The sequence below is a fragment of the Schistocerca piceifrons genome, chromosome X, assembly GCF_021461385.2.
Source record: "Schistocerca piceifrons isolate TAMUIC-IGC-003096 chromosome X, iqSchPice1.1, whole genome shotgun sequence".
In the NCBI taxonomy this organism is placed as follows: Eukaryota; Metazoa; Arthropoda; class Insecta; order Orthoptera; family Acrididae; genus Schistocerca; species Schistocerca piceifrons.
In genome coordinates, this window is record NC_060149.1 from 848,963,527 (window position 1) to 848,977,483 (window position 13,957).

Sequence of the window (13,957 nt, forward strand, 5' to 3'; positions counted from 1 at the left end):
TGGATATTCTAGGGTTGCCTGAAACGAAGAGAAACTGTAACATCACTGACAAGAATTGTGTGTACACTATGCGATCAAAAGTATCCGGACACCGCCAAAAACATACGTTTTTCACATTATGTGCATTTTGCTGCCACCTACTGCCAGGTACTCCATATCAGCGATCTCAGTAGTCATTAGACATCGTCAGAGAGCAGAATGGGCCATGGGCTTTGAACGTGGTCAGGTGACTGGGTGTCACTTGTGTCATACGTCGGTACGCGACATTTCCACACTCGTAAACATCCCTGTTTCCGATGTGATAGTGAAGTGGGAACGTGAAGCGACACGTACAGCACAAAAGCGTACAGGCCGACATCTTATGTTGAGTGACAGAGACCGCCGACCGTTGAAGAGGGTCGTAATGTGTAATAGGCAGACATCTGTCCAGACAATCACACAGAAATTCCAAACTGCATCAGAATCCACTGCAAGTACTATGACAGTTAGGCGGGAGGTGAGAAAACTTGGTTTTCATGGACGAGCGACTGCTCATAAGCCACACATAACGCCGGTAAATGCCAAACGACGCCTCGCTTGGTGTAAGGAGCGTAAACATTGGACGATTGAACAGCGGAAAAACGTTGTGTGGAGTGATGAATCACGGTACACAATGTGGCGAACCGATGGCAGGGTGAGGGTATGGCGAATGCTCGGTGTACGTCATCTGCCAGCGTGTGTAGTGTCACAGTAAAATTCGGAGGCGGTGGTGTTATGACGTGGTCGTGTTTTTCATGGAGAGGTCTAGCAGCCGTTGTTGTTTTGCATGGCACTATCACGGCACAGGCCCACATTGATGTTTTAAGCACCTTCTTGCTTCCCACTGTTGAAGAGCAATTCGGGGATGGCGACTGCATCTTTCAACACGATCTAGCATATGTTCCTAATTCACGGCCTGTGGCGGAGTGGTTACACGGCAGTTACATCCCTGTAATGGACTGGCCTGCACAGAGTCCTGACCTGAATCCTATAGAATACCTTTGGGATGTTTTGGAACGCCGATTCGTACCAGGCCTCACCGACCGATATCGATACCTCTCCTCAGTGCAGCACTCCGTGAAGTATGGACTGCCATTCCCCAAGAAACCGTTTAAGGGTGCGCCAACACCATATTGAATTCCAGCATTACCGATGGAGGGCTCCACGAACTTGTAAGTCATTTTCAGCCAGGTGTCCGGATACTTTTGACATATAGTGTACATTCGTATCTACTGTGATGTAAAAAAGACTGGAAGGATCCGAAGCGCCTTTTTAATGGCTATTCATAAAAACTATGTAACACAGGCACAAACATTGCAGATAAATAAGCGTAACAGTTCTGTTGGTGCAACCGAAAACATGGACTCACACAGTAGTGATGAAAGTACTTTATACACCAACTGACAACGCTAAGACCCTTATGCTTATCCGGGCGAGGGTGCTTTCTATATGATGCTGACAAGATTACTGGAAAAGTAAGTGCTGAAAATAAACAGATTTAATAGATGGTTTAACCGTATTAAATGGACGGTTGGCGTCTCAAGACTATGAGAGTAAGGAGAAAGTTTATTAAATAGTATTAGGGAAATGCTGATGAAAATGTTCCAGTAGCCGTCTTTAACAATAGTGAATGAACGATGAAGACACAATGAACACACTAATATACGTAAATAAAATTGACATATGGCTTGCGGTCAGTTATGGGTTTCGTAATTATGAGACAAAGAACGAAATACCAACTTGTGCGGGGAATAACAATCATGTAACTGACTCACTAAACAGCAGTCCCAGAGACATGGACGCGTCGACGGACATGCTTGGCCTCCTGTCAGAGGGCGGCTGGAAATTATGTTAAGCTGGAATGCATCCGGCCAGAATCAACACGCAACGCCGCCCGTGGATAAAGCGAGGCCGCCCCACCCCGCCGTGCACGCTCGGCCGCCATCTTTAATCCAGCAACTTCGGTCACGGGAGCTCTTATAATGGGAATGTCAAACTGAGGAGGCGGATTAATTACATTTTAATGCCGCAGGGACGGCGTGGTGACGAGATTGTGAGATGCGAAGGGTTCGGAATGTGTTGGCTCTGTCACCCATCTCCCCGACGGCATTGAAACGGTTTCTCATTGAGAGCGCTTTGTTGATTCTTCGCGCCTCGTCGTACCGTTTCCACGATTAAAATTTTATTCTTCTCTTGTGTTCGTAAATTTCTACGTATAAGAAGTTTGAGAGACGTTGAACGATAACAAAGGTGGTTGTACCATATTTCTGTGATATGCAGTTTTTAACAATTGCTGAAATTGAACAAAACGAGGAAATATAATTAAGAAAAAGCGGCAGCAAGGTTTTGAAAAGTAAGTTTTCAGTATAATCATTTATAGCTCTCAAGTGTTGCGTACCTCGCATGTAACTACTGCTTTCTACTCCTAGTTCCTTCCACTGAAGTTTTCGGGAATTGGAACGTTTAGCTATAGAATGTGGCATTGCGGCAACAGCCTTCGACCTATTCTCTGTGCAAGTATTCAAATATTTAAAAAGGGATTTTATTATTGTACAACGTACAAGAAAGAAAAATATTATCTGTGTCTGCTTGGTCCCGGCGGAGGTTCGAGTCCTCCCTCGGGCATGGGTGTGTGTTTTTGTCCTTAGGCTAATTTAGGTTAAGTAGCGTGTAAGGTTAGGGACTGATGACCTTAGAAATTTAGTCCCATAAGATTTCACACACATTTAACATTTGTGTCTGCTTGTTAATCCCATGTTGTCTTTTCTCTCATTTTAAAGAAGATGAGAACTAAAACTTTCAGGCTCAATGTTAGGTCATAACCATGCTCTTCTCACGTATCAAGTTTCGACGTCTGGAGAATGAATAATATGTTATCCTTGTGCAGTATTTTTGCTCAGTTTATATCTTTCAGCAAAGCTATTTTAGGTGAGTGTCCCTTTGTATATCTTGTAATAGTCGTTCATATTTATGAAAAAAATGGCTCTGAGCACTATGGGACTTAACTTCTGAGGTCATCAGTCCCCTAGAACTTAGAACTACTTTGCCGACCGGTGTGGCCGTGCGGTTCTAGGCGCTTCAGTCTGGAACCGCGTGACCGCTACGGTCGCAGGTTCGAATCCTGCCTCGGGCATGGATGTTTGTGATGTCCTTAGGTTAGTTAGGTTTAAGTAGTTCTAAGTTCTAGGGGACTGATGACCACAGATGTTAAGTCCCATAGTGCTCAGAGCCATTTGAACCATTTAGAACTACTTTAACCTAACTAACCTAAGGACATCACACACATCCATGCCCGAGGCAGGATTCGAACCTGCGACCGTAGCGGTCACGTGGTTCCAGACTGTAGTGCCTAGAACCGCTCGGCCACCCCGGCCGTCCATATATTTATGAAACCCACATTTCTTATTCCGCCCTGGGGCAAGTACTGGTCTTTGATTTCGATGACTGAAAAGTTTCAAGTCCCACCAGTTAGAAATGAGTACCTACAAGAAAATGTGAGATCTGTGGTTCGGTTAGACAGAGTTTCTCTGGGCTGAGGTATCATGCTGCTTCCTCTGATATGAAGAGGTTGTCACGGATCACATACTTTTCGCTGTCCGTGGTGACGTCACAGCGTGGAATTCCACGTTCACTATACTGCGAAGCGTTAAATGAAGACCCAGGAATGTCAGATTTTTGGTTCGTGGAGAGGAGCGTGGCCAATGAGATGCTACATCTATTTAATGTCATAAGCAGAACATGAGGGACGAAGAATTGTATGGGGTTAAACCCCATATTTGGTGAGTTTTTTCATTATAAAGTACGAGGTATGAATATACAGCAGAGTGTTTGACAACATCAGTATAGTCAGTAACTCTCGAAAACTCTTGGTTTTGCGTACGGTTTGTTATAATAAACTGGCAGGAACTACATATTGATAGTTAAAGGGTTCCTGTTGAAAGGTATGTGCTGAGATTCGATCAGGATAGAGCCAGTGAAAAATGTCGATAGTTCCCAACCGCAAGGTTGGACGAGTAGTACATCTTCGAGTAGTAAGATCTTTGACAGCTAACAGAGCTAGGTGCACGTGGTAAAAGTTTGAGTAGTGGTGAGGAGATGCGCAGAGACAGCAGACGTGTTTCGAGTCGGAGCCAGATGCCTGCAGGAGGCGGCCGGGTCGTGACAGCATCAGAGTAAGAATTGGCGCTACGCACATAATAAGCTATATATTGAGCGAAACTCTGCACATACCTGGGGAAACTAGAAAGAATAATTAATAAAATAGGTTTTCTTTGGTTAAATAATGACTAAAAGCTAGATAGAAATCCCATTGTTGATGCAATAAGCGTTTTGTGGAACTTTCTCGTAAATCCATGCTATAGAAGTTTTTTTTAGTTTTTCACATGTGCCTTAAAAGTTTGAACAGTAAATATTTTTTAGATAAAATTAGAGTTTCATCTCACACCTTATGTCGTTCTCCGCATCCTGTGCTTGCATTGAACCAAAAGGTACATTAAAGTAAAGTTCCCATAAGTAAAGCTAATAATTTCATTTATCAGAGTAAAATAATCTATATGCCATTGCACAGTTGGCAAATTATTCAGATCAGGACAGAATTTTTATTAAGTAACAAACAGGGCCAAAATGAGTAAAGTTATCTAGAATGACAATTTTATGCCATTACACTACGGCTGAGTTGAATATACGTTTTATTATCGGCTAAACGGGAAGGAGTGCACGAGCTAAGTCCACAGACGCAGTCAGATGCAGGTTGGTGACTTTCATTTATTTTTACCACTAAACTTTCATGCAGTCAGATTTGTATTTTGAGTATTAATTTTCCAACAATGTTTTCATGCAGTCAGATAAGGTTCAGTTCAGTTAAATACGCAATCAGATGCAAGTTTTATTAAAGACTAAAGCAGTCACATGTAGTTCAGTCTAGTTTAAATAGAGAATTTTTATTAACAACACTTTCACTGTATTTGGTGCTTTTAGCGTTATGTCTTGTGTGTTATGCAAGTATAATGTTTCAGTGCTACGGCACAGTGATGATCTATTAAAAACGCTTCGTTTTGGGTCAATCTGGCATAAGTGAATACTAAATAAATTTGTAGCTACGGCCGTTACACAGTGTATACCATTTATCTGAGGATCATGAACTTTAAACAGAAAGCCAGTTCACGTCTAGCTACTTCCAAAACTTTTTTCAACTTTAGTTTTCTGAAAGATTCTACGTCTTCCTTAATAAAATATTAGAAATATTATTTGCGATAGGTGACGTTCTTTAATATAAAGAATGTACCGGATGATCAAGAAGTCAGTATAAATTTGAAAACTGAATAAATCACAGAATAATGTAGATAGAGAGCTACAAATTGACACATGCTTGGAATGACATGCGGTTTTATTAGAACCGAAAAAACACTAATGTTCAAACGATGTCTGACAGATGGCGCTTCATCTGATCAGAGTAGCAATAATTAGCATAACAAAGTAAGACAAAGCAAAAATTATGTCCTTTACAGGAAATGCTCAATATGTCCACCGTCATTCCTCAACAATAGCTGTAGTCGAGGAATAATGTTGTGAACAGCACTGTAAAGCATGTCCGGAGTTAAGGTGAGGCAATGGCGTCGGATGTTGTCTTTCAGCATCCCTAGAGATGTCGGTCGATCACGATACACTTGCGACTTCAGGTAACCCGAAAGCCAATAATCGCACGGACTGGGGTCTGGGGACCTGGGAGGCCAAGCATGACGAAAGTGGCGGCTGTGTACACGATCATCACCAAACGACGTGCGCGAGAGATCGTTCATGCGTCTAGCAGTATGGGATAGTTCTAATAAAAACCCTTGTCATTCCAAGCATGTGTGTCAAATTTTACCTCTCTATCTACATTATTCCGTGGTTTATTAAGTTTTCAAATTTATACTGACTTTTTGATCACCCGGTATTTTCTGCCGTTCTTGTTGCATAGGCCAACGACTGGAATGTTTCCCCAGTGGTGAGAAATCTTAATGTGACTTCCAGTCTATGTGAGAAAGTAAATACAAGGTAAACACTGGAAGTTTCAACTATAATGAAACAATGAATTAAAAATATATTCCTCTCTCTGGGTTTTATGGCCTCCCTCATGTTCATACCTTGCCCGTAAATATCTTTTCCAATGATGGAGAGAAGTTTCAAAAACATCACATCTTCCATTCGAATGAAATTACGATTGAAACTTACATTAAGGACGTCACTTCAAGTGATGGTACTGAAAACAACGCCGAGAATGTGGATATTATGCACGTGCAAACTGATATTAGACGCTATACTCTAACTATATTCAATTTAAAACCGACAGTGAGGTGGCTACTCCAACGAGTTAGCGCATAACTTCAGCTAGTATGTATCTCAGATCGTCTAATAGCATTATGAAGTTTTCTACCAGCAATTTGCTTTTCAAGCCACCCGCAAGTCCAGAAACTTGTTCGCCATTTTCTCCGCTCTTCTTCGACAATCGCTGACAGAGCTAACTCTGCTGCTTTCCGCCAGACCATTTCCGTAAAGAAACTGTCATCTGCGAGCCACATGCAGCCAAAAACTGCCGCTGGATTGCGCTGCGGTCTGAAATCACGATGAGGCGCACGTTCCGTCCAGTGTGACGTAAGTCGTATCAGACCGTGCAAGAAAGGAAGGAAGAATGGGTTTAACGTCCCGTCGACATCGCGGTAATTAGAGACGGAGCACAAGCGCGGATGGTGTCATGGATGGGGAAGGAAATCGGCCGTCCCCTTCCGAATGAACCATCCTAGCACTTGCCTGGAGCGATTTCAGAGGATGCAGCAACCACGATGGACACCACACCTGGTGTGCTTCGCAATGAGAAATACGGAGGGAGGAGGAGGAGAGTAGTGTTTAACGTCCCGTCGACAACGAGGTCATTAGAGACGGAGCGCAAGCTCGGGTGAGGGAAGGACGGGGAAGGAAATCGGCCGTGCCCTTTCGAAGGAACCATCCCGGCATTTGCCTGAAGCGATTTAGGGAAATCACGGAAAACCTAAATCAGGATGGCCAGAGACGGGATTGAACCGTCGTCCTCCCGAATGCGAGTCCAGTGTGCTAACCATGAGAAATACGTCCAGTATGAGGGTGGCTAAAGCAGGGGGGGCAAGTTGGACCAGAGAAACGACCCTGTTTATCTATAATTGGTCGGGACCGGAGCAAGTGGATAACTACTGCTCTGCTACGAATTCTCATTTAAGTTGAGTCTGATGAGATGTGAACTCATTCAGATGCAGTTAGCGATTTTAAAGTTTTTCTGTCCTAATTTTGTTTACTCTGTGCTTTTCGCGATCTTATTTTTCGTAAATTCTGAACGTGCCTTCTGATTTGCAAGCATGTATGGTCATATAAGGTTTATGATATCTGGCATTTGCGGACAGATTTCTGGAGTCCGCCCCCCCCCCCCCCCCCCCCCCCATACCCCATGTTTCTCTTATCCCGCAGTCTACGTTTTTGCTTTATAACTCAGTTTTGTTTATGGTAAGAGTGCACGTGTGCTGCTTAGTCTTGCATAGTTTCAAGTCGTTTTAATTATTCCACCATGTTCTTCCCTCATTTTAAATAATTTCCTGGTGCACGCTACCACTTTCGGTGATTTTTATTCCTAAATTATTTAAATTAAGAGGGGTTTGTGTGTAATGTGTTGCACGTGGCATCGGGTAGCAGACAAGTCACTTAGGTTTCCATGTAGATGTGCCACCGGTTCGTTGATGCTTTAAAGTAATCTGTATTCCAAATTACGTGGTTTCTACAGATCTCTCCTCACTTTATTTTATACTTTAATGAGAATCCTTTGGCAAACTGGCGCACATGGTGCGAAGCAGGTTTCCGAGTCGTGTCACTTATAGTTATCAAGTCATCAGTATTTGCTGATTTAAAAATTTAGTTAAGTTCGTAATAGCTCACTTGCGAGGAACTACAAATGAATTCCATTTGTTTTTCATGATATTATCTTTGTGTGACCACCCACGTGGGATATATGATGGCTACCACTTACTTCACCAGTAATGTGCTTCTGATTTCTATCGAACGATCATCCTCTTCTAACAGTCTGTTCAGTGCAGTTACTTCCGTATAAAGAAGTGAATAAGCAAGCCATACAACGCTCCTTTTTGTCATATGGAATCCTGTGCCTCCTCAAGTTAATTACTGATATTTCTCGTTAAGTTTGATGAATTCTTGTGTGGTCAAGAAGTTAAATATGTGTAGTTGGAATTAATTGGAAACCCTTTCTTTTATTAAATCGTAGACAGTGATCCCGTTTCCTTTATTTAATAACAATATGTGATATTCTTGTACGAGGGCCTATAAAGTTGAGCAATTTCGTGATAATCACGTACTTGAATAGCAGGGAGCGATCTGGTTGCTGTACTGCCTAAGCAGTACCACATACAAAAGATGACACGCTAGAGCTTGCACGGCCTCTTGAAAATCCTCACCATCGATGTTTTAAACGAGGGAGAGTTTATAGCTTGTCCTATTTAATTGGGCATGAAAGGAACAAGCCTCGACGTCACCTGCAATACATTTTTATCCTCTCCCCTAGGCCTGCTTTTAAGCGACATTGACACTGATTTTCAGACACTTCTTAAACGGAATGAAGGCTAAAAATAGTCGTGACTGAAGAATTAGAAGTAATGTTCAGTGGTTTACAAAACTAACATAGCATGGAAATAATTGAAGGCGAGCGAATTTTTACATAATATTTCCACTCTCCAGCAGCAGCTTCTCTGAATATACTGACTATACAGCGCCTATATTCTCTAAGGAAGTTTCTATTACCATCTTGATGAAAAATTTATGGGATGTACACTACTGGCCATTAAAATTGCTACACCAAGAAGAAATGCAGGTGATAATCGGGTATTCATTGGACAAATATATTATACTAGAACTGACATGTGATTACATTTTCACGCAATTTGGGTGCATAGATCCTGAGAAATCAGTACCCAGAACAACCACCTCTAGCCATAATAACGGCCTTGATACGCCTGGGCATTGGGTCAAACAGAGCTTGGATTGCGTGAACAGGTACAGCTGCCCAAGCAGCTTCAACACGATACCACACTTCATCAAGAGTAGTGAATGGCGGATTGTGACGAGCCAGTTGCCCGTCCACCATTGACCAGACGTTTTCAATTGGTGAGAGATCTGGAGAATGTACTGTGCCAGGGCAGCAGTCCAACATTTTCTGTATCCAGGAAGGCCCGTACAGGACCTGCAACATGCGGTCGTGCATTATCCTGCTGAAATGTAGGGTTTCGCAGGTATCGAATGAAGGGTAGAGCCACGGATCGTAACACATCTGAAATGTAACGTCCACTGTTCAAAGTGCCGTCAGTGTGAACAAGAGGTGACCGAGACGTTTAACCAATGCACGCTTCCAATGTGCGTTCACCGCGATGGCGCCAAACACGGATGCGACCATCATGATGCTGTAAACAGAACCTGGATTCATCCGAAAAAATGACGTTTTGCCATTCGTGCACCCAGGTTCGTCGTTGAGTACACCATCAAAGGCGCTCCTGTCTGTGATGCAGCGCCAAAGGTAACCGCGGTCATGGTCTCCGAGCTGATAGTCCATGCTGCTGCAAAAGTCGTCAAACTGTTCGTGCAGATGGTTGTTGTCTTGCAAATGTCCCCACCTGTTGGCTCAGGGATCGAGACGTGGCTGCACGATCCGTTACAGCCATGGGGATACGATGCCTGTCATCTCGACTGCTAGTGATACGAGGCCGTTGGGATCCAGCACGGCGTTTCGTATTACACTCCTAAACCCACCGACTCCATATTCTGCTAACAGTCATTGAATCTCGACCAACGCGAGCAGCAACGTCACGATAGGATAAACCGCAATCGCGATAGGCTACAATCCGACCTTTATCAATATCGGAAACGTGATGGTACGCATTTCTCCTCCTTACACGAGGCATCACAACAACGTTTCACCAGGCAACGCCGGTGAACTGCTGTTTGTGTATGAGAAATCGGTTGGAAACTTTCCTCATGTCAGCACGTTGTAGGTGTCGCCACCGGCGCCAGCCTTGTGTGAATGCTCTGAAAAGCTAATCATTTGCATATCACAGCATCTTCTTCCTGTCGGTTAAATTTAGCGTCTGTAGCACGTCATCTTCGTGGTGTAGCAGTTTTAATGGCCAGTAGGCCTAGTGTATATCCGCTGTAGGTAATACTGAGTCGTTTATGTTACTAAAGGTAAAAATTCGTGGTTTTTTTACGTAAGATGTTTACGTAGTTTTTCTTGTGGCTAATGTGAATGTCTTGTGTATCTACGTTTCAAACGGGAGTCATGTATTTTGCACAACGAGTAACTACGATGTGCGTAAGTCCATAACTTACTGTTTGTAGAGCTGCGAATGAAGTGTTTCTCACTTAGTCTTTCTTCCTTATTATATTAATTTTCAAAATGGCATTAGGCAACGTAAAATCGACTAATACAATAAGAGCTGCATGTATTAGCTGTAATACAAACAACTTAATGTAAAAACGTAAATCCCCAAACTTCACTGCGTCAATCGGAAAATAAAAATAAACGAAAGATTAACTCAGTACACCACTTAATTTGCATTCAGTATTAACTGAACAACATGTAAAAAAGTGGAAACTAATAAAAACTAAATAAAACTTCCTTAGCGCAAGACACTAATCGGCAATCCGCCCTCTAATTCGTAATTTTAACAACACGTATTTAAATAAAATGATGGTTACCGTAACAAGACACAGACAGAAAACTGGTTGTAATCTGCGTTCATAAAGAAACATACGCAAATTCCCGACGTCAATCATTATTTTTTTATGTCTTTCATTCTCAATCCGCGGTAGCGATTACGCAGTGCAGACACTATCGCCATTTTAGAGAGTGGTCGTTTACATGGCTGCGAGAATCATATGTGCATATTGACAATACATCAAACGCGTATTTCACAGGAGCAGTGATTTAGCTTTCCAACGGTTTCAGTTTATTTTCACATGATACGAAACTATAAAATCACATTCGCTGTGCTTAATTCCCTACAAAATAAACAGTAATTCTTCGTATTTTGCAGCATATACTTCAACGCCAAATTAATGTTTATCTGTAAGTAAAGAGTTCCACTAACAGTACGAACTGTAGGAATAGTAAAATGTCTGATCAATACAACATACATCATCAAGCAGCCACGAAACAATGAGGACAGAGAAAAAGAACAGCTACTAAGCTGTAACACAACTCTTATCACACAGCCTACTGAAGGCCACTTGCAACAATGGCCGAAAACATGGTTCAGTTTACAACACGAGAATCAGAACACTTTTATGACAAATGACTCGGGCCACGAAAGTCTGTGAACATACAAATGATATTCACTGTCGTAATACTTCTAGTGGCCATAACAATTAACAGTTATAGTAGTAATTCGGGATCAATAATTCATTAAAATCACTGTCATCTGTAGATTCGGCTTTTGTTTTTCTTGAAGTAATGACCTCTGTTTGACCTCTGCATAAAGTTTTCAACAACGCAATTTTAACTGTTGCTTATAGGACGAGTCCTTTCTTCCAGATAAATTTTGTTCAAATACTTGTGCTAAATTTGTAACTGAATCAATTAACGTCGGAATTACCAATATGAGGCTATCTGACGCTACTGAATAAACAGTTGCAGACTGTCTACCACTTAACCCGCGCGGATGGCCGTGCTAAAGCGTAGCTTCCGGGTCGAATCCGCCCGGCGTATCAATGACGAGCGTTGGTTTGCCAGCAAGCAAGATGAAGAAAAAAGAAATCTTTTGCCAATTTGTTTACATTACTTCACAATTAAAGATGACGTTCTGCCTTAGTTATGACTCCTTACCGTGCTTTTTCCTTTCATTGCTTAGTACCGTAAAAGTGGGCAACTTTGTGACACTTTCGGCACTTTTAATATTATGACGTTATTACACAAATACACTGATCAGCCAGAACATTATGACCACCGACCTACTATGAACATAAACCCGTCCGGGCGACAGCAGCTTCACCTGGCGAGGAATGACTGCTAGTCACACATACGCACGGTACATGTTGCATCATTGAGCGTGCTGTCCGTGTGTAGAATGCGGAAGGCGCGCGATCTGCGTTTGACCGAGGGCAGATTGTGATGGCCCGGAGGCTCGGTACGGGTATTTCAGAAACTGTGTAACATGTCGGGTGTTCGAAGAGTGCAGTGGAGAGTGTCTTCAAGACGTGGCGAAACCAACGTCAAACCACGTCCAGACGTCGTGGGGTTGGGTGGCCACCCTTCATTACAGGTGTCGGACGTCGTAGGCTGTGCAGACTGATAAAACAGGACAGGATGCGAACTGTGCCAGAACTAACATCAGAATTTAATGCTGGGCAGAGTAAAAGTGTGTCTGAACACACATTGCACCGAACAGTCCTAATGATGGGCCTCTGCAGCCAAAGACCCATACATGTGCCAATGTTAACATCACAACATCGACAACTACGACTGAAATGGGCACGTGACCAACGGCACTGAAGGTTGGCGCAGCGGCAGAGCGTTGCAGGGTCTGATGAATTCCGATACCTTTTTCACCACGTCGATGGGAGGGCGCGAATCTGTCGTCTTCCAGAGGAACAACACCTTGATACCTGTACTGCGGGACAGAGACAAGCTGGCGGCGGCTCCATAATGTTCTGGGGAACATTCACGTGAGCGTCCGTGGGTCCAGTGGAGCTCATGCAAGACACCATGACGTCCAGGGAGTACTGTACATTGGTTTCAGACCTTGTACACCCCTTCAGCACGATCATGTTTCCTGACGGCAGTGGCATTTTTGAACAAGATAAAGCGCCTTGTCACAAGGCCAGGAGTGTGATGAAGTAGTTTGAGGAACACAGTGGCGAGTTGCAGCTGTTGTGCTGCCCACCAAATCACCAGATCTGAACATGATCGAACACATCTGGGATGTGACTGAAGATGGCGTCAGAGCTCATCACTTCCCTCCATGGAATTTAAGGGAATTAGGTGACTTGTTTGTGCAGGTGTGGCACCAACTCCCTCCATCGACCTACCAAGACCTCACTGCTTCCATGCCACAATGCGTCGCCCTGTTATCCATGCTGAAGGTGGACCTATTAGGTAGGTGCTCATATGTCCTGGCTGATTAGTGTATGCGCTGGGGTACATGGAAGGGGCCTCCACAAAGATCGCACCATGAGGAAGATACGACACACAATGTCATCACCAACGATCGGGAATACCCTGAACAATGTTGGGAACAATTCCAATGGTAAATCCTTCCAACACCAGAACATTACACCAGATGATAAATAAAAAAGGCTTTCTACAAAGCCAGGTGTGACAATCTCCATAAATATAGAAGTATCAGTAGAGAAAGAAGTATTACTATCCAATATGTGTAAGACAAGAACTGTGATCTCCTGGTCATCCAGGAAACCCATAGAGCTCCGAATGACAGAAGGCCGAAGACAAGTGGAATGACCTTAGTCTCTGAGAGACCAAGCGCACAGTATGGCAGTGCAATATTTGGTAAACCAGGCCTGAATATCTGCTCCGCAAATTTAACTGTAAATAACGACACAGAAATACAGGCTGTAGCAACAGAATCCTATACAGTAACATCCGTGAACAAACCTCCAAATAATGTATTTATTTTCAAAGAATCAGATAATTTCCATTCACAACCAGTGAAGTTGTTCATGGGAGACTTTAATTGCCACAGTGTACCATGGTGTTACAGAGAAACAGACCAATGTGGAGAAGACCTTGAAAACTGGGTAGAACGCACAGGCCTGAAGATAATACATGATCCAAAGCTACCATACTTCTTCAGGAGTGGTAGGTGGGGCCGTGAATATCACCCAAACAATATCTTTTCAAGTGAAAATGTTGCCCAATTCC